Source organism: Anthonomus grandis, unplaced genomic scaffold, assembly GCF_022605725.1.
Source record: "Anthonomus grandis grandis unplaced genomic scaffold, icAntGran1.3 ctg00000878.1, whole genome shotgun sequence".
In the NCBI taxonomy this organism is placed as follows: Eukaryota; Metazoa; Arthropoda; class Insecta; order Coleoptera; family Curculionidae; genus Anthonomus; species Anthonomus grandis.
Window position 1 is genome coordinate 1 of NW_026088614.1, and position 24,839 is coordinate 24,839.

The 24,839-nt window shown below is 28.6% G+C and overlaps 16 non-coding genes across 16 annotated transcripts; all 16 read right to left on the reverse strand.

Annotated features, from left to right (window-relative positions):
- Nucleotides 1–1,077: 1,077 nt before the first annotated feature.
- On the reverse strand, nucleotides 1,078–1,195 carry LOC126749874 (5S ribosomal RNA). Its single transcript, XR_007665433.1, has one exon. It is a non-coding gene; the product is annotated as a 5S ribosomal RNA (ribosomal RNA).
- A 1,603-nt stretch (nucleotides 1,196–2,798) lies between these two features.
- LOC126749885 (5S ribosomal RNA) lies at nucleotides 2,799–2,916 on the reverse strand. The gene has a single exon (XR_007665444.1). It is a non-coding gene; the product is annotated as a 5S ribosomal RNA (ribosomal RNA).
- A 1,663-nt stretch (nucleotides 2,917–4,579) lies between these two features.
- LOC126749887 (5S ribosomal RNA) lies at nucleotides 4,580–4,697 on the reverse strand. Its single transcript, XR_007665446.1, has one exon. It is a non-coding gene; the product is annotated as a 5S ribosomal RNA (ribosomal RNA).
- A 1,103-nt stretch (nucleotides 4,698–5,800) lies between these two features.
- Nucleotides 5,801–5,918, reverse strand: LOC126749888 (5S ribosomal RNA). The gene has a single exon (XR_007665447.1). It is a non-coding gene; the product is annotated as a 5S ribosomal RNA (ribosomal RNA).
- A 1,354-nt stretch (nucleotides 5,919–7,272) lies between these two features.
- On the reverse strand, nucleotides 7,273–7,390 carry LOC126749889 (5S ribosomal RNA). The gene has a single exon (XR_007665448.1). It is a non-coding gene; the product is annotated as a 5S ribosomal RNA (ribosomal RNA).
- A 928-nt stretch (nucleotides 7,391–8,318) lies between these two features.
- On the reverse strand, nucleotides 8,319–8,436 carry LOC126749875 (5S ribosomal RNA). The gene has a single exon (XR_007665434.1). It is a non-coding gene; the product is annotated as a 5S ribosomal RNA (ribosomal RNA).
- Nucleotides 8,437–9,575: 1,139 nt separating this feature from the next.
- Nucleotides 9,576–9,693, reverse strand: LOC126749876 (5S ribosomal RNA). The gene has a single exon (XR_007665435.1). It is a non-coding gene; the product is annotated as a 5S ribosomal RNA (ribosomal RNA).
- A 927-nt stretch (nucleotides 9,694–10,620) lies between these two features.
- On the reverse strand, nucleotides 10,621–10,738 carry LOC126749877 (5S ribosomal RNA). Its single transcript, XR_007665436.1, has one exon. It is a non-coding gene; the product is annotated as a 5S ribosomal RNA (ribosomal RNA).
- Nucleotides 10,739–11,666: 928 nt separating this feature from the next.
- LOC126749878 (5S ribosomal RNA) lies at nucleotides 11,667–11,784 on the reverse strand. Its single transcript, XR_007665437.1, has one exon. It is a non-coding gene; the product is annotated as a 5S ribosomal RNA (ribosomal RNA).
- Nucleotides 11,785–14,374: 2,590 nt separating this feature from the next.
- On the reverse strand, nucleotides 14,375–14,492 carry LOC126749879 (5S ribosomal RNA). The gene has a single exon (XR_007665438.1). It is a non-coding gene; the product is annotated as a 5S ribosomal RNA (ribosomal RNA).
- Nucleotides 14,493–16,230: 1,738 nt separating this feature from the next.
- On the reverse strand, nucleotides 16,231–16,348 carry LOC126749880 (5S ribosomal RNA). The gene has a single exon (XR_007665439.1). It is a non-coding gene; the product is annotated as a 5S ribosomal RNA (ribosomal RNA).
- A 1,597-nt stretch (nucleotides 16,349–17,945) lies between these two features.
- Nucleotides 17,946–18,063, reverse strand: LOC126749881 (5S ribosomal RNA). Its single transcript, XR_007665440.1, has one exon. It is a non-coding gene; the product is annotated as a 5S ribosomal RNA (ribosomal RNA).
- Nucleotides 18,064–19,161: 1,098 nt separating this feature from the next.
- Nucleotides 19,162–19,279, reverse strand: LOC126749882 (5S ribosomal RNA). The gene has a single exon (XR_007665441.1). It is a non-coding gene; the product is annotated as a 5S ribosomal RNA (ribosomal RNA).
- A 926-nt stretch (nucleotides 19,280–20,205) lies between these two features.
- LOC126749883 (5S ribosomal RNA) lies at nucleotides 20,206–20,323 on the reverse strand. The gene has a single exon (XR_007665442.1). It is a non-coding gene; the product is annotated as a 5S ribosomal RNA (ribosomal RNA).
- Nucleotides 20,324–21,209: 886 nt separating this feature from the next.
- Nucleotides 21,210–21,327, reverse strand: LOC126749884 (5S ribosomal RNA). Its single transcript, XR_007665443.1, has one exon. It is a non-coding gene; the product is annotated as a 5S ribosomal RNA (ribosomal RNA).
- A 1,739-nt stretch (nucleotides 21,328–23,066) lies between these two features.
- LOC126749886 (5S ribosomal RNA) lies at nucleotides 23,067–23,184 on the reverse strand. The gene has a single exon (XR_007665445.1). It is a non-coding gene; the product is annotated as a 5S ribosomal RNA (ribosomal RNA).
- Nucleotides 23,185–24,839: the final 1,655 nt, after the last annotated feature.

The following is a 24,839-nucleotide window of genomic DNA, read 5'->3' on the forward strand; positions in this document are numbered from 1 at the left end:
CACATCTCGTGAGAGTCCGGAGTGGCATTCATGTACTCTATAAGTATATAAGTATTTAGCAATACATATAAATTATTAAAATTGATGAGAGCACTCTTAATGATCTCATATTATGCACTGAATATTTTTCATAAAATAGACCCTGCCCATTATATATTTCCCGGAGTGGCATTCATGTACTCTATAAGTATATAAGTATTTAGCAATATTTAAAAATTATTAAAATTGATGAGGCACTCTTAATGATCTCATATTATGCACTGAATATTTTCATAAAATAGACCCTGCCCATTATATATTTCCCGGAGTGGCATTCATGTACTCTATAAGTATATAAGTATTTAGCAATATTTAAAAATTATTAAAATTGATGAGGCACTCTTAATGATCTCATATTATGCACTGAATATTTTTCATAAAATAGACCCTGCCCATTATATATTTCCCGGAGTGGCATTCATGTACTCTATAAGTATATAAGTATTTAGCAATACATAAAATTATTAAAATTGATGAGAGCACTCTTAATGATCTCATATTATGCACTGAATATTTTCATAAAATAGACCCTGCCCATTATATATTTCCCGGAGTGGCATTCATGTACTCTATAAGTATATAAGTATTTAGCAATATTTAAAAATTATTAAAATTGATGAGGCACTCTTAATGATCTCATATTATGCACTGAATATTTTCATAAAATAGACCCTGCCCCATTATATATTTCCCGGAGTGGCATTCATGTACTCTATAAGTATATAAGTATTTAGCAATATTTAAAAATTATTAAAATTGATGAGGCACTCTTAATGATCTCATATTATGCACTGAATATTTTCATAAAATAGACCCTGCCCATTATATATTTCCCGGAGTGGCATTCATGTACTCTATAAGTATATAAGTATTTAGCAATATTTAAAAATTATTAAAATTGATGAGGCACTCTTAATGATCTCATATTATGCACTGAATATTTTAATTAAAAAAATATTGGAAAAATATTGGTATGTAAAATAACTGTAGGGGTGTGTTTAGAAGCATTAAAAAAAAAAAAAAAAAAAAAAAAAAAAAAGACAACAGCACGTGGTGTTCCCAAGCGGTCACCCATCCAAGTACTAACCACGCCCGACGCTGCTTGACTTCGGTGATCGGACGAGAACCGGTATATCAGCGTGGTATGGCCGTTGCCCATTATATATTTCCCGGAGTGGCATTCATGTACTCTATAAGTATATAAGTATTTAGCAATACATAAAATTATTAAAATTGATGAGAGCACTCTTAATGATCTCATATTATGCACTGAATATTTGAATATTTTAATTTTAATAAAAAAAAATATTGGTATATATACTTAAAATTATTAAAATTGATGAGAGCACTCTTAATGATCTCATATTATGCACTGAATATTTTCATAAAATAGACCCTGCCCATTATATATTTCCCGGAGTGGCATTCATGTACTCTATAAGTATATAAGTATTTAGCAATACATAAAATTATTAAAATTGATGAGAGCACTCTTAATGATCTCATATTATTGCACTGAATATTTTCATAAAATAGACCCTGCCCATTATATATTTCCCGGAGTGGCATTCATGTACTCTCTATAAGTATATAAGTATTTAGCAATATTTAAAAATTATTAAAATTGATGAGGCACTCTTAATGATCTCATATTATGCACTGAATATTTTCATAAAATAGACCCTGCCCATTATATATTTCCCGGAGTGGCATTCATGTACTCTATAAGTATATAAGTATTTAGCAATATTTAAAAATTATTAAAATTGATGAGGCACTCTTAATGATCTCATATTATGCACTGAATATTTTCATAAAATAGACCCTGCCCATTATATATTTCCCGGAGTGGCATTCATGTACTCTATAAGTATATAAGTATTTAGCAATACATAAAATTATTAAAATTGATGAGAGCACTCTTAATGATCTCATATTATGCACTGAATATTTTCATAAAATAGACCCTGCCCATTATATATTTCCCGGAGTGGCATTCATGTACTCTATAAGTATATAAGTATTTAGCAATATTTAAAAATTATTAAAATTGATGAGGCACTCTTAATGATCTCATATTATGCACTGAATATTTTCATAAAATAGACCCTGCCCATTATATATTTCCCGGAGTGGCATTCATGTACTCTATAAGTATATAAGTATTTAGCAATATTTAAAAATTATTAAAATTGATGAGGCACTCTTAATGATCTCATATTATGCACTGAATATTTTCATAAAATAGACCCTGCCCATTATATATTTCCCGGAGTGGCATTCATGTACTCTATAAGTATATAAGTATTTAGCAATACATAAAATTATTAAAATTGATGAGAGCACTCTTAATGATCTCATATTATGCACTGAATATTTTCATAAAATAGACCCTGCCCATTATATATTTCCCGGAGTGGCATTCATGTACTCTATAAGTATATAAGTATTTAGCAATATTTAAAAATTATTAAAATTGATGAGGCACTCTTAATGATCTCATATTATGCACTGAATATTTTCATAAAATAGACCCTGCCCATTATATATTTCCCGGAGTGGCATTCATGTACTCTATAAGTATATAAGTATTTTAGCAATATTTAAAAATTATTAAAATTGATGAGGCACTCTTAATGATCTCATATTATGCACTGAATATTTTAATTAAAAAAATATTGGAAAAATATTGGTATGTAAAATAACTGTAGGGGTGTGTTTAGAAGCATTAAAAAAAAAAAAAAAAAAAAAAAAAAAAAAGACAACAGCACGTGGTGTTCCCAAGCGGTCACCCATCCAAGTACTAACCACGCCCGACGCTGCTTGACTTCGGTGATCGGACGAGAACCGGTATATCAGCGTGGTATGGCCGTTGCCCATTATATATTTCCCGGAGTGGCATTCATGTACTCTATAAGTATATAAGTATTTAGCAATACATAAAATTATTAAAATTGATGAGAGCACTCTTAATGATCTCATATTATGCACTGAATATTTTAATAAAAAAAATATTGAAAAAATATTGGTATGTAAAATAACTGTAGGGGTGTGTTTAGAAGCATTAAAAAAAAAAAAAAAAAAAAAAAAATATTATATATTTCCCAGAGTGGCATTCATGTACTCTATAAGTATATAAGTATTTAGCAATACATAAAATTATTAAAATTGATGAGGCACTCTTAATGATCTCATATTATGCACTGAATATTTTCATAAAATAGACCCTGCCCATTATATATTTCCCGGAGTGGCATTCATGTACTCTATAAGTATATAAGTATTTAGCAATACATAAAATTATTAAAATTGATGAGAGCACTCTTAATGATCTCATATTATGCACTGAATATTTGAATATTTTAATTTTAATAAAAAAAAATATTGGTATATATACTTAAAATTATTAAAATTGATGAGAGCACTCTTAATGATCTCATATTATGCACTGAATATTTTCATAAAATAGACCCTGCCCATTATATATTTCCCGGAGTGGCATTCATGTACTCTATAAGTATATAAGTATTTAGCAATACATAAAATTATTAAAATTGATGAGAGCACTCTTAATGATCTCATATTATGCACTGAATATTTTCATAAAATAGACCCTGCCCATTATATATTTCCCGGAGTGGCATTCATGTACTCTATAAGTATATAAGTATTTAGCAATATTTAAAAATTATTAAAATTGATGAGGCACTCTTAATGATCTCATATTATGCACTGAATATTTTCATAAAATAGACCCTGCCCATTATATATTTCCCGGAGTGGCATTCATGTACTCTATAAGTATATAAGTATTTAGCAATATTTAAAAATTATTAAAATTGATGAGGCACTCTTAATGATCTCATATTATGCACTGAATATTTTCATAAAATAGACCCTGCCCATTATATATTACACATCTCGTGAGAGTTAAGTATATAAGTATTTAGCAATATTTTAAAAATTATTAAAATTGATGAGGCACTCTTAATGATCTCATATTATGCACTGAATATTTTCATAAAATAGACCCTGCCCATTATATATTTCCCGGAGTGGCATTCATGTACTCTATAAGTATATAAGTATTTAGCAATACATAAAATTATTAAAATTGATGAGAGCACTCTTAATGATCTCATATTATGCACTGAATATTTTCATAAAATAGACCCTGCCCATTATATATTTCCCGGAGTGGCATTCATGTACTCTATAAGTATATAAGTATTTAGCAATATTTAAAAATTATTAAAATTGATGAGGCACTCTTAATGATCTCATATTATGCACTGAATATTTTCATAAAATAGACCCTGCCCATTATATATTTCCCGGAGTGGCATTCATGTACTCTATAAGTATATAAGTATTTAGCAATATTTAAAAATTATTAAAATTGATGAGGCACTCTTAATGATCTCATATTATGCACTGAATATTTTAATTAAAAAAATATTGGAAAAAATATTGGTATGTAAAAATAACTGTAGGGGTGTGTTTAGAAGCATTAAAAAAAGAAAAAAAAAAAAAAAAAAAAAGACAACAGCACGTGGTGTTCCCAAGCGGTCACCCATCCAAGTACTAACCACGCCCGACGCTGCTTGACTTCGGTGATCGGACGAGAACCGGTATATCAGCGTGGTATGGCCGTTGCCCATTATATATTTCCCCGGAGTGGCATTCATGTACTCTATAAGTATATAAGTATTTAGCAATACATAAAATTATTAAAATTGATGAGAGCACTCTTAATGATCTCATATTATGCACTGAATATTTTAATAAAAAAAATATTGAAAAAAATATTGGTATGTAAAATAACTGTAGGGGTGTGTTTAGAAGCATTAAAAAAAAAAAAAAAAAAAAAAAAAATATTATATATTTCCCAGAGTGGCATTCATGTACTCTATAAGTATATAAGTATTTAGCAATACATAAAATTATTAAAATTGATGAGGCACTCTTAATGATCTCATATTATGCACTGAATATTTTCATAAAATAGACCCTGCCCATATATATATTTCCCGGAGTGGCATTCATGTACTCTATAAGTATATAAGTATTTAGCAATACATAAAATTATTAAAATTGATGAGAGCACTCTTAATGATCTCATATTATGCACTGAATATTTGAATATTTTAATTTTAATAAAAAAAAATATTGGTATATATACTTAAAATTATTAAAATTGATGAGAGCACTCTTAATGATCTCATATTATGCACTGAATATTTTCATAAAATAGACCCTGCCCATTATATATTTCCCGGAGTGGCATTCATGTACTCTATAAGTATATAAGTATTTAGCAATACATAAAATTATTAAAATTGATGAGAGCACTCTTAATGATCTCATATTATGCACTGAATATTTTCATAAAATAGACCCTGCCCATTATATATTTCCCGGAGTGGCATTCATGTACTCTATAAGTATATAAGTATTTAGCAATATTTAAAAATTATTAAAATTGATGAGGCACTCTTAATGATCTCATATTATGCACTGAATATTTTCATAAAATAGACCCTGCCCATTATATATTTCCCGGAGTGGCATTCATGTACTCTATAAGTATATAAGTATTTAGCAATATTTAAAAATTATTAAAATTGATGAGGCACTCTTAATGATCTCATATTATGCACTGAATATTTTAATTAAAAAAATATTGGAAAAATATTGGTATGTAAAATAACTGTAGGGGTGTGTTTAGAAGCATTAAAAAAAAAAAAAAAAAAAAAAAAAAAGACAACAGCACGTGGTGTTCCCAAGCGGTCACCCATCCAAGTACTAACCACGCCCGACGCTGCTTGACTTCGGTGATCGGACGAGAACCGGTATATCAGCGTGGTATGGCCGTTGCCCATTATATATTTCCCGGAGTGGCATTCATGTACTCTATAAGTATATAAGTATTTAGCAATACTTAAAATTATTAAAATTGATGAGAGCACTCTTAATGATCTCATATTATGCACTGAATATTTTAATTAAAAAAATATTGGAAAAATATTGGTATGTAAAATAACTGTAGGGGTGTGTTTAGAAGCATTAAAAAAAAAAAAAAAAAAAAAAAAAATATTATATATTTCCCAGAGTGGCATTCATGTACTCTATAAGTATATAAGTATTTAGCAATACATAAAATTATTAAAATTGATGAGGCACTCTTAATGATCTCATATTATGCACTGAATATTTTCATAAAATAGACCCTGCCCATTATATATTTCCCGGAGTGGCATTCATGTACTCTATAAGTATATAAGTATTTAGCAATATTTAAAAATTATTAAAATTGATGAGGCACTCTTAATGATCTCATATTATGCACTGAATATTTTAATTAAAAAAATATTGGAAAAATATTGGTATGTAAAATAACTGTAGGGGTGTGTTTAGAAGCATTAAAAAAAAAAAAAAAAAAAAAAAAATATTATATATTTCCCAGAGTGGCATTCATGTACTCTATAAGTATATAAGTATTTAGCAATATTTAAAAATTATTAAAATTGATGAGGCACTCTTAATGATCTCATATTATGCACTGAATATTTTCATAAAATAGACCCTGCCCATTATATATTTCCCGGAGTGGCATTCATGTACTCTATAAGTATATAAGTATTTAGCAATACATAAAATTATTAAAATTGATGAGAGCACTCTTAATGATCTCATATTATGCACTGAATATTTTCATAAAATAGACCCTGCCCATTATATATTTCCCGGAGTGGCATTCATGTACTCTATAAGTATATAAGTATTTAGCAATATTTAAAAATTATTAAAATTGATGAGGCACTCTTAATGATCTCATATTATGCACTGAATATTTTCATAAAATAGACCCTGCCCATTATATATTTCCCGGAGTGGCATTCATGTACTCTATAAGTATATAAGTATTTAGCAATATTTAAAAATTATTAAAATTGATGAGGCACTCTTAATGATCTCATATTATGCACTGAATATTTTCATAAAATAGACCCTGCCCATTATATATTTCCCGGAGTGGCATTCATGTACTCTATAAGTATATAAGTATTTAGCAATATTTAAAAATTATTAAAATTGATGAGGCACTCTTAATGATCTCATATTATGCACTGAATATTTTAATTAAAAAAATATTGGAAAAATATTGGTATGTAAAATAACTGTAGGGGTGTGTTTAGAAGCATTAAAAAAAAAAAAAAAAAAAAAAAAAAAAGACAACAGCACGTGGTGTTCCCAAGCGGTCACCCATCCAAGTACTAACCACGCCCGACGCTGCTTGACTTCGGTGATCGGACGAGAACCGGTATATCAGCGTGGTATGGCCGTTGCCCATTATATATTTCCCGGAGTGGCATTCATGTACTCTATAAGTATATAAGTATTTAGCAATACTTAAAATTATTAAAATTGATGAGAGCACTCTTAATGATCTCATATTATGCACTGAATATTTTAATTAAAAAAATATTGGAAAAATATTGGTATGTAAAATAACTGTAGGGGTGTGTTTAGAAGCATTAAAAAAAAAAAAAAAAAAAAAAAAATATTATATATTTCCCAGAGTGGCATTCATGTACTCTATAAGTATATAAGTATTTAGCAATACATAAAATTATTAAAATTGATGAGGCACTCTTAATGATCTCATATTATGCACTGAATATTTTCATAAAATAGACCCTGCCCATTATATATTTCCCGGAGTGGCATTCATGTACTCTATAAGTATATAAGTATTTAGCAATATTTAAAAATTATTAAAATTGATGAGGCACTCTTAATGATCTCATATTATGCACTGAATATTTTAATTAAAAAAATATTGGAAAAATATTGGTATGTAAAATAACTGTAGGGGTGTGTTTAGAAGCATTAAAAAAAAAAAAAAAAAAAAAAAAAATATTATATATTTCCCAGAGTGGCATTCATGTACTCTATAAGTATATAAGTATTTAGCAATATTTAAAAATTATTAAAATTGATGAGGCACTCTTAATGATCTCATATTATGCACTGAATATTTTCATAAAATAGACCCTGCCCATTATATATTTCCCGGAGTGGCATTCATGTACTCTATAAGTATATAAGTATTTAGCAATATTTAAAAATTATTAAAATTGATGAGGCACTCTTAATGATCTCATATTATGCACTGAATATTTTAATTAAAAAAATATTGGAAAAATATTGGTATGTAAAATAACTGTAGGGGTGTGTTTAGAAGCATTAAAAAAAAAAAAAAAAAAAAAAAAAAAAGACAACAGCACGTGGTGTTCCCAAGCGGTCACCCATCCAAGTACTAACCACGCCCGACGCTGCTTGACTTCGGTGATCGGACGAGAACCGGTATATCAGCGTGGTATGGCCGTTGCCCATTATATATTTCCCGGAGTGGCATTCATGTACTCTATAAGTATATAAGTATTTAGCAATACTTAAAATTATTAAAATTGATGAGAGCACTCTTAATGATCTCATATTATGCACTGAATATTTTAATTAAAAAAATATTGGAAAAATATTGGTATGTAAAATAACTGTAGGGGTGTGTTTAGAAGCATTAAAAAAAAAAAAAAAAAAAAAAAAATATTATATATTTCCCAGAGTGGCATTCATGTACTCTATAAGTATATAAGTATTTAGCAATACATAAAATTATTAAAATTGATGAGGCACTCTTAATGATCTCATATTATGCACTGAATATTTTCATAAAATAGACCCTGCCCATTATATATTTCCCGGAGTGGCATTCATGTACTCTATAAGTATATAAGTATTTAGCAATACATAAAATTATTAAAATTGATGAGAGCACTCTTAATGATCTCATATTATGCACTGAATATTTTCATAAAATAGACCCTGCCCATTATATATTTCCCGGAGTGGCATTCATGTACTCTATAAGTATATAAGTATTTAGCAATACATAAAATTATTAAAATTGATGAGAGCACTCTTAATGATCTCATATTATGCACTGAATATTTTCATAAAATAGACCCTGCCCATTATATATTTCCCGGAGTGGCATTCATGTACTCTATAAGTATATAAGTATTTAGCAATACATAAAATTATTAAAATTGATGAGAGCACTCTTAATGATCTCATATTATGCACTGAATATTTTCATAAAATAGACCCTGCCCATTATATATTTCCCGGAGTGGCATTCATGTACTCTATAAGTATATAAGTATTTAGCAATATTTAAAAATTATTAAAATTGATGAGGCACTCTTAATGATCTCATATTATGCACTGAATATTTTCATAAAATAGACCCTGCCCATTATATATTTCCCGGAGTGGCATTCATGTACTCTATAAGTATATAAGTATTTAGCAATATTTAAAAATTATTAAAATTGATGAGGCACTCTTAATGATCTCATATTATGCACTGAATATTTTAATTAAAAAAATATTGGAAAAATATTGGTATGTAAAATAACTGTAGGGGTGTGTTTAGAAGCATTAAAAAAAAAAAAAAAAAAAAAAAAAAAAGACAACAGCACGTGGTGTTCCCAAGCGGTCACCCATCCAAGTACTAACCACGCCCGACGCTGCTTGACTTCGGTGATCGGACGAGAACCGGTATATCAGCGTGGTATGGCCGTTGCCCATTATATATTTCCCGGAGTGGCATTCATGTACTCTATAAGTATATAAGTATTTAGCAATACTTAAAATTATTAAAATTGATGAGAGCACTCTTAATGATCTCATATTATGCACTGAATATTTTAATTAAAAAAATATTGGAAAAATATTGGTATGTAAAATAACTGTAGGGGTGTGTTTAGAAGCATTAAAAAAAAAAAAAAAAAAAAAAAAAATATTATATATTTCCCAGAGTGGCATTCATGTACTCTATAAGTATATAAGTATTTAGCAATACATAAAATTATTAAAATTGATGAGGCACTCTTAATGATCTCATATTATGCACTGAATATTTTCATAAAATAGACCCTGCCCATTATATATTTCCCGGAGTGGCATTCATGTACTCTATAAGTATATAAGTATTTAGCAATATTTAAAAATTATTAAAATTGATGAGGCACTCTTAATGATCTCATATTATGCACTGAATATTTTAATTAAAAAAATATTGGAAAAATATTGGTATGTAAAATAACTGTAGGGGTGTGTTTAGAAGCATTAAAAAAAAAAAAAAAAAAAAAAAATATTATATATTTCCCAGAGTGGCATTCATGTACTCTATAAGTATATAAGTATTTAGCAATATTTAAAAATTATTAAAATTGATGAGGCACTCTTAATGATCTCATATTATGCACTGAATATTTTCATAAAATAGACCCTGCCCATTATATATTTCCCGGAGTGGCATTCATGTACTCTATAAGTATATAAGTATTTAGCAATATTTAAAAATTATTAAAATTGATGAGGCACTCTTAATGATCTCATATTATGCACTGAATATTTTAATTAAAAAAATATTGGAAAAATATTGGTATGCAAAATAACTGTAGGGGTGTGTTTAGAAGCATTAAAAAAAAAAAAAAAAAAAAAAAAAAAAGACAACAGCACGTGGTGTTCCCAAGCGGTCACCCATCCAAGTACTAACCACGCCCGACGCTGCTTGACTTCGGTGATCGGACGAGAACCGGTATATCAGCGTGGTATGGCCGTTGCCCATTATATATTTCCCGGAGTGGCATTCATGTACTCTATAAGTATATAAGTATTTAGCAATACTTAAAATTATTAAAATTGATGAGAGCACTCTTAATGATCTCATATTATGCACTGAATATTTTAATTAAAAAAATATTGGAAAAATATTGGTATGTAAAATAACTGTAGGGGTGTGTTTAGAAGCATTAAAAAAAAAAAAAAAAAAAAAAAAAATATTATATATTTCCCAGAGTGGCATTCATGTACTCTATAAGTATATAAGTATTTAGCAATACATAAAATTATTAAAATTGATGAGGCACTCTTAATGATCTCATATTATGCACTGAATATTTTCATAAAATAGACCCTGCCCATTATATATTTCCCGGAGTGGCATTCATGTACTCTATAAGTATATAAGTATTTAGCAATATTTAAAAATTATTAAAATTGATGAGGCACTCTTAATGATCTCATATTATGCACTGAATATTTTAATTAAAAAAATATTGGAAAAATATTGGTATGTAAAATAACTGTAGGGGTGTGTTTAGAAGCATTAAAAAAAAAAAAAAAAAAAAAAAAATATTATATATTTCCCAGAGTGGCATTCATGTACTCTATAAGTATATAAGTATTTAGCAATATTTAAAAATTATTAAAATTGATGAGGCACTCTTAATGATCTCATATTATGCACTGAATATTTTCATAAAATAGACCCTGCCCATTATATATTTCCCGGAGTGGCATTCATGTACTCTATAAGTATATAAGTATTTAGCAATATTTAAAAATTATTAAAATTGATGAGGCACTCTTAATGATCTCATATTATGCACTGAATATTTTAATTAAAAAAATATTGGAAAAATATTGGTATGTAAAATAACTGTAGGGGTGTGTTTAGAAGCATTAAAAAAAAAAAAAAAAAAAAAAAAAAAAGACAACAGCACGTGGTGTTCCCAAGCGGTCACCCATCCAAGTACTAACCACGCCCGACGCTGCTTGACTTCGGTGATCGGACGAGAACCGGTATATCAGCGTGGTATGGCCGTTGCCCATTATATATTTCCCGGAGTGGCATTCATGTACTCTATAAGTATATAAGTATTTAGCAATACATAAAATTATTAAAATTGATGAGAGCACTCTTAATGATCTCATATTATGCACTGAATATTTGAATATTTTAATTTTAATAAAAAAAAATATTGGTATATATACTTAAAATTATTAAAATTGATGAGAGCACTCTTAATGATCTCATATTATGCACTGAATATTTTCATAAAATAGACCCTGCCCATTATATATTTCCCGGAGTGGCATTCATGTACTCTATAAGTATATAAGTATTTAGCAATACATAAAATTATTAAAATTGATGAGAGCACTCTTAATGATCTCATATTATGCACTGAATATTTTCATAAAATAGACCCTGCCCATTATATATTTCCCGGAGTGGCATTCATGTACTCTATAAGTATATAAGTATTTAGCAATATTTAAAAATTATTAAAATTGATGAGGCACTCTTAATGATCTCATATTATGCACTGAATATTTTCATAAAATAGACCCTGCCCATTATATATTTCCCGGAGTGGCATTCATGTACTCTATAAGTATATAAGTATTTAGCAATATTTAAAAATTATTAAAATTGATGAGGCACTCTTAATGATCTCATATTATGCACTGAATATTTTCATAAAATAGACCCTGCCCATTATATATTTCCCGGAGTGGCATTCATGTACTCTATAAGTATATAAGTATTTAGCAATACATAAAATTATTAAAATTGATGAGAGCACTCTTAATGATCTCATATTATGCACTGAATATTTTCATAAAATAGACCCTGCCCATTATATATTTCCCGGAGTGGCATTCATGTACTCTATAAGTATATAAGTATTTAGCAATATTTAAAAATTATTAAAATTGATGAGGCACTCTTAATGATCTCATATTATGCACTGAATATTTTCATAAAATAGACCCTGCCCATTATATATTTCCCGGAGTGGCATTCATGTACTCTATAAGTATATAAGTATTTAGCAATATTTAAAAATTATTAAAATTGATGAGGCACTCTTAATGATCTCATATTATGCACTGAATATTTTCATAAAATAGACCCTGCCCATTATATATTTCCCGGAGTGGCATTCATGTACTCTATAAGTATATAAGTATTTAGCAATACATAAAATTATTAAAATTGATGAGAGCACTCTTAATGATCTCATATTATGCACTGAATATTTTCATAAAATAGACCCTGCCCATTATATATTTCCCGGAGTGGCATTCATGTACTCTATAAGTATATAAGTATTTAGCAATATTTAAAAATTATTAAAATTGATGAGGCACTCTTAATGATCTCATATTATGCACTGAATATTTTCATAAAATAGACCCTGCCCATTATATATTTCCCGGAGTGGCATTCATGTACTCTATAAGTATATAAGTATTTAGCAATATTTAAAAATTATTAAAATTGATGAGGCACTCTTAATGATCTCATATTATGCACTGAATATTTTCATAAAATAGACCCTGCCCATTATATATTTCCCGGAGTGGCATTCATGTACTCTATAAGTATATAAGTATTTAGCAATACATAAAATTATTAAAATTGATGAGAGCACTCTTAATGATCTCATATTATGCACTGAATATTTTCATAAAATAGACCCTGCCCATTATATATTTCCCGGAGTGGCATTCATGTACTCTATAAGTATATAAGTATTTAGCAATATTTAAAAATTATTAAAATTGATGAGGCACTCTTAATGATCTCATATTATGCACTGAATATTTTCATAAAATAGACCCTGCCCATTATATATTTCCCGGAGTGGCATTCATGTACTCTATAAGTATATAAGTATTTAGCAATATTTAAAAATTATTAAAATTGATGAGGCACTCTTAATGATCTCATATTATGCACTGAATATTTTCATAAAATAGACCCTGCCCATTATATATTTCCCGGAGTGGCATTCATGTACTCTATAAGTATATAAGTATTTAGCAATACATAAAATTATTAAAATTGATGAGAGCACTCTTAATGATCTCATATTATGCACTGAATATTTTCATAAAATAGACCCTGCCCATTATATATTTCCCGGAGTGGCATTCATGTACTCTATAAGTATATAAGTATTTAGCAATATTTAAAAATTATTAAAATTGATGAGGCACTCTTAATGATCTCATATTATGCACTGAATATTTTCATAAAATAGACCCTGCCCATTATATATTTCCCGGAGTGGCATTCATGTACTCTATAAGTATATAAGTATTTAGCAATATTTAAAAATTATTAAAATTGATGAGGCACTCTTAATGATCTCATATTATGCACTGAATATTTTCATAAAATAGACCCTGCCCATTATATATTTCCCGGAGTGGCATTCATGTACTCTATAAGTATATAAGTATTTAGCAATATTTAAAAATTATTAAAATTGATGAGGCACTCTTAATGATCTCATATTATGCACTGAATATTTTAATTAAAAAAATATTGGAAAAATATTGGTATGTAAAATAACTGTAGGGGTGTGTTTAGAAGCATTAAAAAAAAAAAAAAAAAAAAAAAAAAAGACAACAGCACGTGGTGTTCCCAAGCGGTCACCCATCCAAGTACTAACCACGCCCGACGCTGCTTGACTTCGGTGATCGGACGAGAACCGGTATATCAGCGTGGTATGGCCGTTGCCCATTATATATTTCCCGGAGTGGCATTCATGTACTCTATAAGTATATAAGTATTTAGCAATACATAAAATTATTAAAATTGATGAGAGCACTCTTAATGATCTCATATTATGCACTGAATATTTGAATATTTTAATTTTAATAAAAAAAAATATTGGTATATATACTTAAAATTATTAAAATTGATGAGAGCACTCTTAATGATCTCATATTATGCACTGAATATTTTCATAAAATAGACCCTGCCCATTATATATTTCCCGGAGTGGCATTCATGTACTCTATAAGTATATAAGTATTTAGCAATACATAAAATTATTAAAATTGATGAGAGCACTCTTAATGATCTCATATTATGCACTGAATATTTTCATAAAATAGACCCTGCCCATTATATATTTCCCGGAGTGGCATTCATGTACTCTATAAGTATATAAGTATTTAGCAATATTTAAAAATTATTAAAATTGATGAGGCACTCTTAATGATCTCATATTATGCACTGAATATTTTCATAAAATAGACCCTGCCCATTATATATTTCCCGGAGTGGCATTCATGTACTCTATAAGTATATAAGTATTTAGCAATATTTAAAAATTATTAAAATTGATGAGGCACTCTTAATGATCTCATATTATGCACTGAATATTTTCATAAAATAGACCCTGCCCATTATATATTTCCCGGAGTGGCATTCATGTACTCTATAAGTATATAAGTATTTAGCAATACATAAAATTATTAAAATTGATGAGAGCACTCTTAATGATCTCATATTATGCACTGAATATTTTCATAAAATAGACCCTGCCCATTATATATTTCCCGGAGTGGCATTCATGTACTCTATAAGTATATAAGTATTTAGCAATATTTAAAAATTATTAAAATTGATGAGGCACTCTTAATGATCTCATATTATGCACTGAATATTTTCATAAAATAGACCCTGCCCATTATATATTTCCCGGAGTGGCATTCATGTACTCTATAAGTATATAAGTATTTAGCAATATTTAAAAATTATTAAAATTGATGAGGCACTCTTAATGATCTCATATTATGCACTGAATATTTTCATAAAATAGACCCTGCCCATTATATATTTCCCGGAGTGGCATTCATGTACTCTATAAGTATATAAGTATTTAGCAATACATAAAATTATTAAAATTGATGAGAGCACTCTTAATGATCTCATATTATGCACTGAATATTTTCATAAAATAGACCCTGCCCATTATATATTTCCCGGAGTGGCATTCATGTACTCTATAAGTATATAAGTATTTAGCAATATTTAAAAATTATTAAAATTGATGAGGCACTCTTAATGATCTCATATTATGCACTGAATATTTTCATAAAATAGACCCTGCCCATTATATATTTCCCGGAGTGGCATTCATGTACTCTATAAGTATATAAGTATTTAGCAATATTTAAAAATTATTAAAATTGATGAGGCACTCTTAATGATCTCATATTATGCACTGAATATTTTCATAAAATAGACCCTGCCCATTATATATTTCCCGGAGTGGCATTCATGTACTCTATAAGTATATAAGTATTTAGCAATATTTAAAAATTATTAAAATTGATGAGGCACTCTTAATGATCTCATATTATGCACTGAATATTTTAATTAAAAAAATATTGGAAAAATATTGGTATGTAAAATAACTGTAGGGGTGTGTTTAGAAGCATTAAAAAAAAAAAAAAAAAAAAAAAAAAAGACAACAGCACGTGGTGTTCCCAAGCGGTCACCCATCCAAGTACTAACCACGCCCGACGCTGCTTGACTTCGGTGATCGGACGAGAACCGGTATATCAGCGTGGTATGGCCGTTGCCCATTATATATTTCCCGGAGTGGCATTCATGTACTCTATAAGTATATAAGTATTTAGCAATACATAAAATTATTAAAATTGATGAGAGCACTCTTAATGATCTCATATTATGCACTGAATATTTGAATATTTTAATTTTAATAAAAAAAAATATTGGTATATATACTTAAAATTATTAAAATTGATGAGAGCACTCTTAATGATCTCATATTATGCACTGAATATTTTCATAAAATAGACCCTGCCCATTATATATTTCCCGGAGTGGCATTCATGTACTCTATAAGTATATAAGTATTTAGCAATACATAAAATTATTAAAATTGATGAGAGCACTCTTAATGATCTCATATTATGCACTGAATATTTTCATAAAATAGACCCTGCCCATTATATATTTCCCGGAGTGGCATTCATGTACTCTATAAGTATATAAGTATTTAGCAATATTTAAAAATTATTAAAATTGATGAGGCACTCTTAATGATCTCATATTATGCACTGAATATTTTCATAAAATAGACCCTGCCCATTATATATTTCCCGGAGTGGCATTCATGTACTCTATAAGTATATAAGTATTTAGCAATATTTAAAAATTATTAAAATTGATGAGGCACTCTTAATGATCTCATATTATGCACTGAATATTTTCATAAAATAGACCCTGCCCATTATATATTTCCCGGAGTGGCATTCATGTACTCTATAAGTATATAAGTATTTAGCAATACATAAAATTATTAAAATTGATGAGAGCACTCTTAATGATCTCATATTATGCACTGAATATTTTCATAAAATAGACCCTGCCCATTATATATTTCCCGGAGTGGCATTCATGTACTCTATAAGTATATAAGTATTTAGCAATATTTAAAAATTATTAAAATTGATGAGGCACTCTTAATGATCTCATATTATGCACTGAATATTTTCATAAAATAGACCCTGCCCATTATATATTTCCCGGAGTGGCATTCATGTACTCTATAAGTATATAAGTATTTAGCAATATTTAAAAATTATTAAAATTGATGAGGCACTCTTAATGATCTCATATTATGCACTGAATATTTTCATAAAATAGACCCTGCCCATTATATATTTCCCGGAGTGGCATTCATGTACTCTATAAGTATATAAGTATTTAGCAATACATAAAATTATTAAAATTGATGAGAGCACTCTTAATGATCTCATATTATGCACTGAATATTTTCATAAAATAGACCCTGCCCATTATATATTTCCCGGAGTGGCATTCATGTACTCTATAAGTATATAAGTATTTAGCAATATTTAAAAATTATTAAAATTGATGAGGCACTCTTAATGATCTCATATTATGCACTGAATATTTTCATAAAATAGACCCTGCCCATTATATATTTCCCGGAGTGGCATTCATGTACTCTATAAGTATATAAGTATTTAGCAATATTTAAAAATTATTAAAATTGATGAGGCACTCTTAATGATCTCATATTATGCACTGAATATTTTAATTAAAAAAATATTGGAAAAATATTGGTATGTAAAATAACTGTAGGGGTGTGTTTAGAAGCATTAAAAAAAAAAAAAAAAAAAAAAAAAAAAGACAACAGCACGTGGTGTTCCCAAGCGGTCACCCATCCAAGTACTAACCACGCCCGACGCTGCTTGACTTCGGTGATCGGACGAGAACCGGTATATCAGCGTGGTATGGCCGTTGCCCATTATATATTTCCCGGAGTGGCATTCATGTACTCTATAAGTATATAAGTATTTAGCAATACATAAAATTATTAAAATTGATGAGAGCACTCTTAATGATCTCATATTATGCACTGAATATTTTAATAAAAAAAATATTGAAAAAATATTGGTATGTAAAATAACTGTAGGGGTGTGTTTAGAAGCATTAAAAAAAAAAAAAAAAAAAAAAAATATTATATATTTCCCAGAGTGGCATTCATGTACTCTATAAGTATATAAGTATTTAGCAATACATAAAATTATTAAAATTGATGAGGCACTCTTAATGATCTCATATTATGCACTGAATATTTTCATAAAATAGACCCTGCCCATTATATATTTCCCGGAGTGGCATTCATGTACTCTATAAGTATATAAGTATTTAGCAATACATAAAATTATTAAAATTGATGAGAGCACTCTTAATGATCTCATATTATGCACTGAATATTTGAATATTTTAATTTTAATAAAAAAAAATATTGGTATATATACTTAAAATTATTAAAATTGATGAGAGCACTCTTAATGATCTCATATTATGCACTGAATATTTTCATAAAATAGACCCTGCCCATTATATATTTCCCGGAGTGGCATTCATGTACTCTATAAGTATATAAGTATTTAGCAATACATAAAATTATTAAAATTGATGAGAGCACTCTTAATGATCTCATATTATGCACTGAATATTTTCATAAAATAGACCCTGCCCATTATATATTTCCCGGAGTGGCATTCATGTACTCTATAAGTATATAAGTATTTAGCAATATTTAAAAATTATTAAAATTGATGAGGCACTCTTAATGATCTCATATTATGCACTGAATATTTTCATAAAATAGACCCTGCCCATTATATATTTCCCGGAGTGGCATTCATGTACTCTATAAGTATATAAGTATTTAGCAATATTTAAAAATTATTAAAATTGATGAGGCACTCTTAATGATCTCATATTATGCACTGAATATTTTAATTAAAAAAATATTGGAAAAATATTGGTATGTAAAATAACTGTAGGGGTGTGTTTAGAAGCATTAAAAAAAAAAAAAAAAAAAAAAAAAAAGACAACAGCACGTGGTGTTCCCAAGCGGTCACCCATCCAAGTACTAACCACGCCCGACGCTGCTTGACTTCGGTGATCGGACGAGAACCGGTATATCAGCGTGGTATGGCCGTTGCCCATTATATATTTCCCGGAGTGGCATTCATGTACTCTATAAGTATATAAGTATTTAGCAATACTTAAAATTATTAAAATTGATGAGAGCACTCTTAATGATCTCATATTATGCACTGAATATTTTAATTAAAAAAATATTGGAAAAATATTGGTATGTAAAATAACTGTAGGGGTGTGTTTAGAAGCATTAAAAAAAAAAAAAAAAAAAAAAAAATATTATATATTTCCCAGAGTGGCATTCATGTACTCTATAAGTATATAAGTATTTAGCAATACATAAAATTATTAAAATTGATGAGGCACTCTTAATGATCTCATATTATGCACTGAATATTTTCATAAAATAGACCCTGCCCATTATATATTTCCCGGAGTGGCATTCATGTACTCTATAAGTATATAAGTATTTAGCAATATTTAAAAATTATTAAAATTGATGAGGCACTCTTAATGATCTCATATTATGCACTGAATATTTTAATTAAAAAAATATTGGAAAAATATTGGTATGTAAAATAACTGTAGGGGTGTGTTTAGAAGCATTAAAAAAAAAAAAAAAAAAAAAAAAATATTATATATTTCCCAGAGTGGCATTCATGTACTCTATAAGTATATAAGTATTTAGCAATATTTAAAAATTATTAAAATTGATGAGGCACTCTTAATGATCTCATATTATGCACTGAATATTTTCATAAAATAGACCCTGCCCATTATATATTTCCCGGAGTGGCATTCATGTACTCTATAAGTATATAAGTATTTAGCAATATTTAAAAATTATTAAAATTGATGAGGCACTCTTAATGATCTCATATTATGCACTGAATATTTTAATTAAAAAAATATTGGAAAAATATTGGTATGTAAAATAACTGTAGGGGTGTGTTTAGAAGCATTAAAAAAAAAAAAAAAAAAAAAAAAAAAGACAACAGCACGTGGTGTTCCCAAGCGGTCACCCATCCAAGTACTAACCACGCCCGACGCTGCTTGACTTCGGTGATCGGACGAGAACCGGTATATCAGCGTGGTATGGCCGTTGCCCATTATATATTTCCCGGAGTGGCATTCATGTACTCTATAAGTATATAAGTATTTAGCAATACATAAAATTATTAAAATTGATGAGAGCACTCTTAATGATCTCATATTATGCACTGAATATTTGAATATTTTAATTTTAATAAAAAAAAATATTGGTATATATACTTAAAATTATTAAAATTGATGAGAGCACTCTTAATGATCTCATATTATGCACTGAATATTTTCATAAAATAGACCCTGCCCATTATATATTTCCCGGAGTGGCATTCATGTACTCTATAAGTATATAAGTATTTAGCAATACATAAAATTATTAAAATTGATGAGAGCACTCTTAATGATCTCATATTATGCACTGAATATTTTCATAAAATAGACCCTGCCCATTATATATTTCCCGGAGTGGCATTCATGTACTCTATAAGTATATAAGTATTTAGCAATATTTAAAAATTATTAAAATTGATGAGGCACTCTTAATGATCTCATATTATGCACTGAATATTTTCATAAAATAGACCCTGCCCATTATATATTTCCCGGAGTGGCATTCATGTACTCTATAAGTATATAAGTATTTAGCAATATTTAAAAATTATTAAAATTGATGAGGCACTCTTAATGATCTCATATTATGCACTGAATATTTTCATAAAATAGACCCTGCCCATTATATATTTCCCGGAGTGGCATTCATGTACTCTATAAGTATATAAGTATTTAGCAATATTTAAAAATTATTAAAATTGATGAGGCACTCTTAATGATCTCATATTATGCACTGAATATTTTAATTAAAAAAATATTGGAAAAATATTGGTATGTAAAATAACTGTAGGGGTGTGTTTAGAAGCATTAAAAAAAAAAAAAAAAAAAAAAAAAAAGACAACAGCACGTGGTGTTCCCAAGCGGTCACCCATCCAAGTACTAACCACGCCCGACGCTGCTTGACTTCGGTGATCGGACGAGAACCGGTATATCAGCGTGGTATGGCCGTTGCCCATTATATATTTCCCGGAGTGGCATTCATGTACTCTATAAGTATATAAGTATTTAGCAATACATAAAATTATTAAAATTGATGAGAGCACTCTTAATGATCTCATATTATGCACTGAATATTTGAATATTTTAATTTTAATAAAAAAAAATATTGGTATATATACTTAAAATTATTAAAATTGATGAGAGCACTCTTAATGATCTCATATTATGCACTGAATATTTTCATAAAATAGACCCTGCCCATTATATATTTCCCGGAGTGGCATTCATGTACTCTATAAGTATATAAGTATTTAGCAATACATAAAATTATTAAAATTGATGAGAGCACTCTTAATGATCTCATATTATGCACTGAATATTTTCATAAAATAGACCCTGCCCATTATATATTTCCCGGAGTGGCATTCATGTACTCTATAAGTATATAAGTATTTAGCAATATTTAAAAATTATTAAAATTGATGAGGCACTCTTAATGATCTCATATTATGCACTGAATATTTTCATAAAATAGACCCTGCCCATTATATATTTCCCGGAGTGGCATTCATGTACTCTATAAGTATATAAGTATTTAGCAATATTTAAAAATTATTAAAATTGATGAGGCACTCTTAATGATCTCATATTATGCACTGAATATTTTCATAAAATAGACCCTGCCCATTATATATTTCCCGGAGTGGCATTCATGTACTCTATAAGTATATAAGTATTTAGCAATACATAAAATTATTAAAATTGATGAGAGCACTCTTAATGATCTCATATTATGCACTGAATATTTTCATAAAATAGACCCTGCCCATTATATATTTCCCGGAGTGGCATTCATGTACTCTATAAGTATATAAGTATTTAGCAATATTTAAAAATTATTAAAATTGATGAGGCACTCTTAATGATCTCATATTATGCACTGAATATTTTCATAAAATAGACCCTGCCCATTATATATTTCCCGGAGTGGCATTCATGTACTCTATAAGTATATAAGTATTTAGCAATATTTAAAAATTATTAAAATTGATGAGGCACTCTTAATGATCTCATATTATGCACTGAATATTTTCATAAAATAGACCCTGCCCATTATATATTTCCCGGAGTGGCATTCATGTACTCTATAAGTATATAAGTATTTAGCAATACATAAAATTATTAAAATTGATGAGAGCACTCTTAATGATCTCATATTATGCACTGAATATTTTCATAAAATAGACCCTGCCCATTATATATTTCCCGGAGTGGCATTCATGTACTCTATAAGTATATAAGTATTTAGCAATATTTAAAAATTATTAAAATTGATGAGGCACTCTTAATGATCTCATATTATGCACTGAATATTTTCATAAAATAGACCCTGCCCATTATATATTTCCCGGAGTGGCATTCATGTACTCTATAAGTATATAAGTATTTAGCAATATTTAAAAATTATTAAAATTGATGAGGCACTCTTAATGATCTCATATTATGCACTGAATATTTTCATAAAATAGACCCTGCCCATTATATATTTCCCGGAGTGGCATTCATGTACTCTATAAGTATATAAGTATTTAGCAATATTTAAAAATTATTAAAATTGATGAGGCACTCTTAATGATCTCATATTATGCACTGAATATTTTAATTAAAAAAATATTGGAAAAATATTGGTATGTAAAATAACTGTAGGGGTGTGTTTAGAAGCATTAAAAAAAAAAAAAAAAAAAAAAAAAAAAGACAACAGCACGTGGTGTTCCCAAGCGGTCACCCATCCAAGTACTAACCACGCCCGACGCTGCTTGACTTCGGTGATCGGACGAGAACCGGTATATCAGCGTGGTATGGCCGTTGCCCATTATATATTTCCCGGAGTGGCATTCATGTACTCTATAAGTATATAAGTATTTAGCAATACATAAAATTATTAAAATTGATGAGAGCACTCTTAATGATCTCATATTATGCACTGAATATTTGAATATTTTAATTTTAATAAAAAAAAATATTGGTATATATACTTAAAATTATTAAAATTGATGAGAGCACTCTTAATGATCTCATATTATGCACTGAATATTTTCATAAAATAGACCCTGCCCATTATATATTTCCCGGAGTGGCATTCATGTACTCTATAAGTATATAAGTATTTAGCAATACATAAAATTATTAAAATTGATGAGAGCACTCTTAATGATCTCATATTATGCACTGAATATTTTCATAAAATAGACCCTGCCCATTATATATTTCCCGGAGTGGCATTCATGTACTCTATAAGTATATAAGTATTTAGCAATATTTAAAAATTATTAAAATTGATGAGGCACTCTTAATGATCTCATATTATGCACTGAATATTTTCATAAAATAGACCCTGCCCATTATATATTTCCCGGAGTGGCATTCATGTACTCTATAAGTATATAAGTATTTAGCAATATTTAAAAATTATTAAAATTGATGAGGCACTCTTAATGATCTCATATTATGCACTGAATATTTTCATAAAATAGACCCTGCCCATTATATATTTCCCGGAGTGGCATTCATGTACTCTATAAGTATATAAGTATTTAGCAATACATAAAATTATTAAAATTGATGAGAGCACTCTTAATGATCTCATATTATGCACTGAATATTTTCATAAAATAGACCCTGCCCATTATATATTTCCCGGAGTGGCATTCATGTACTCTATAAGTATATAAGTATTTAGCAATATTTAAAAATTATTAAAATTGATGAGGCACTCTTAATGATCTCATATTATGCACTGAATATTTTCATAAAATAGACCCTGCCCATTATATATTTCCCGGAGTGGCATTCATGTACTCTATAAGTATATAAGTATTTAGCAATATTTAAAAATTATTAAAATTGATGAGGCACTCTTAATGATCTCATATTATGCACTGAATATTTTCATAAAATAGACCCTGCCCATTATATATTTCCCGGAGTGGCATTCATGTACTCTATAAGTATATAAGTATTTAGCAATACATAAAATTATTAAAATTGATGAGAGCACTCTTAATGATCTCATATTATGCACTGAATATTTTCATAAAATAGACCCTGCCCATTATATATTTCCCGGAGTGGCATTCATGTACTCTATAAGTATATAAGTATTTAGCAATATTTAAAAATTATTAAAATTGATGAGGCACTCTTAATGATCTCATATTATGCACTGAATATTTTCATAAAATAGACCCTGCCCATTATATATTTCCCGGAGTGGCATTCATGTACTCTATAAGTATATAAGTATTTAGCAATATTTAAAAATTATTAAAATTGATGAGGCACTCTTAATGATCTCATATTATGCACTGAATATTTTAATTAAAAAAATATTGGAAAAATATTGGTATGTAAAATAACTGTAGGGGTGTGTTTAGAAGCATTAAAAAAAAAAAAAAAAAAAAAAAAAAAAGACAACAGCACGTGGTGTTCCCAAGCGGTCACCCATCCAAACTCTCACGAGATGTGT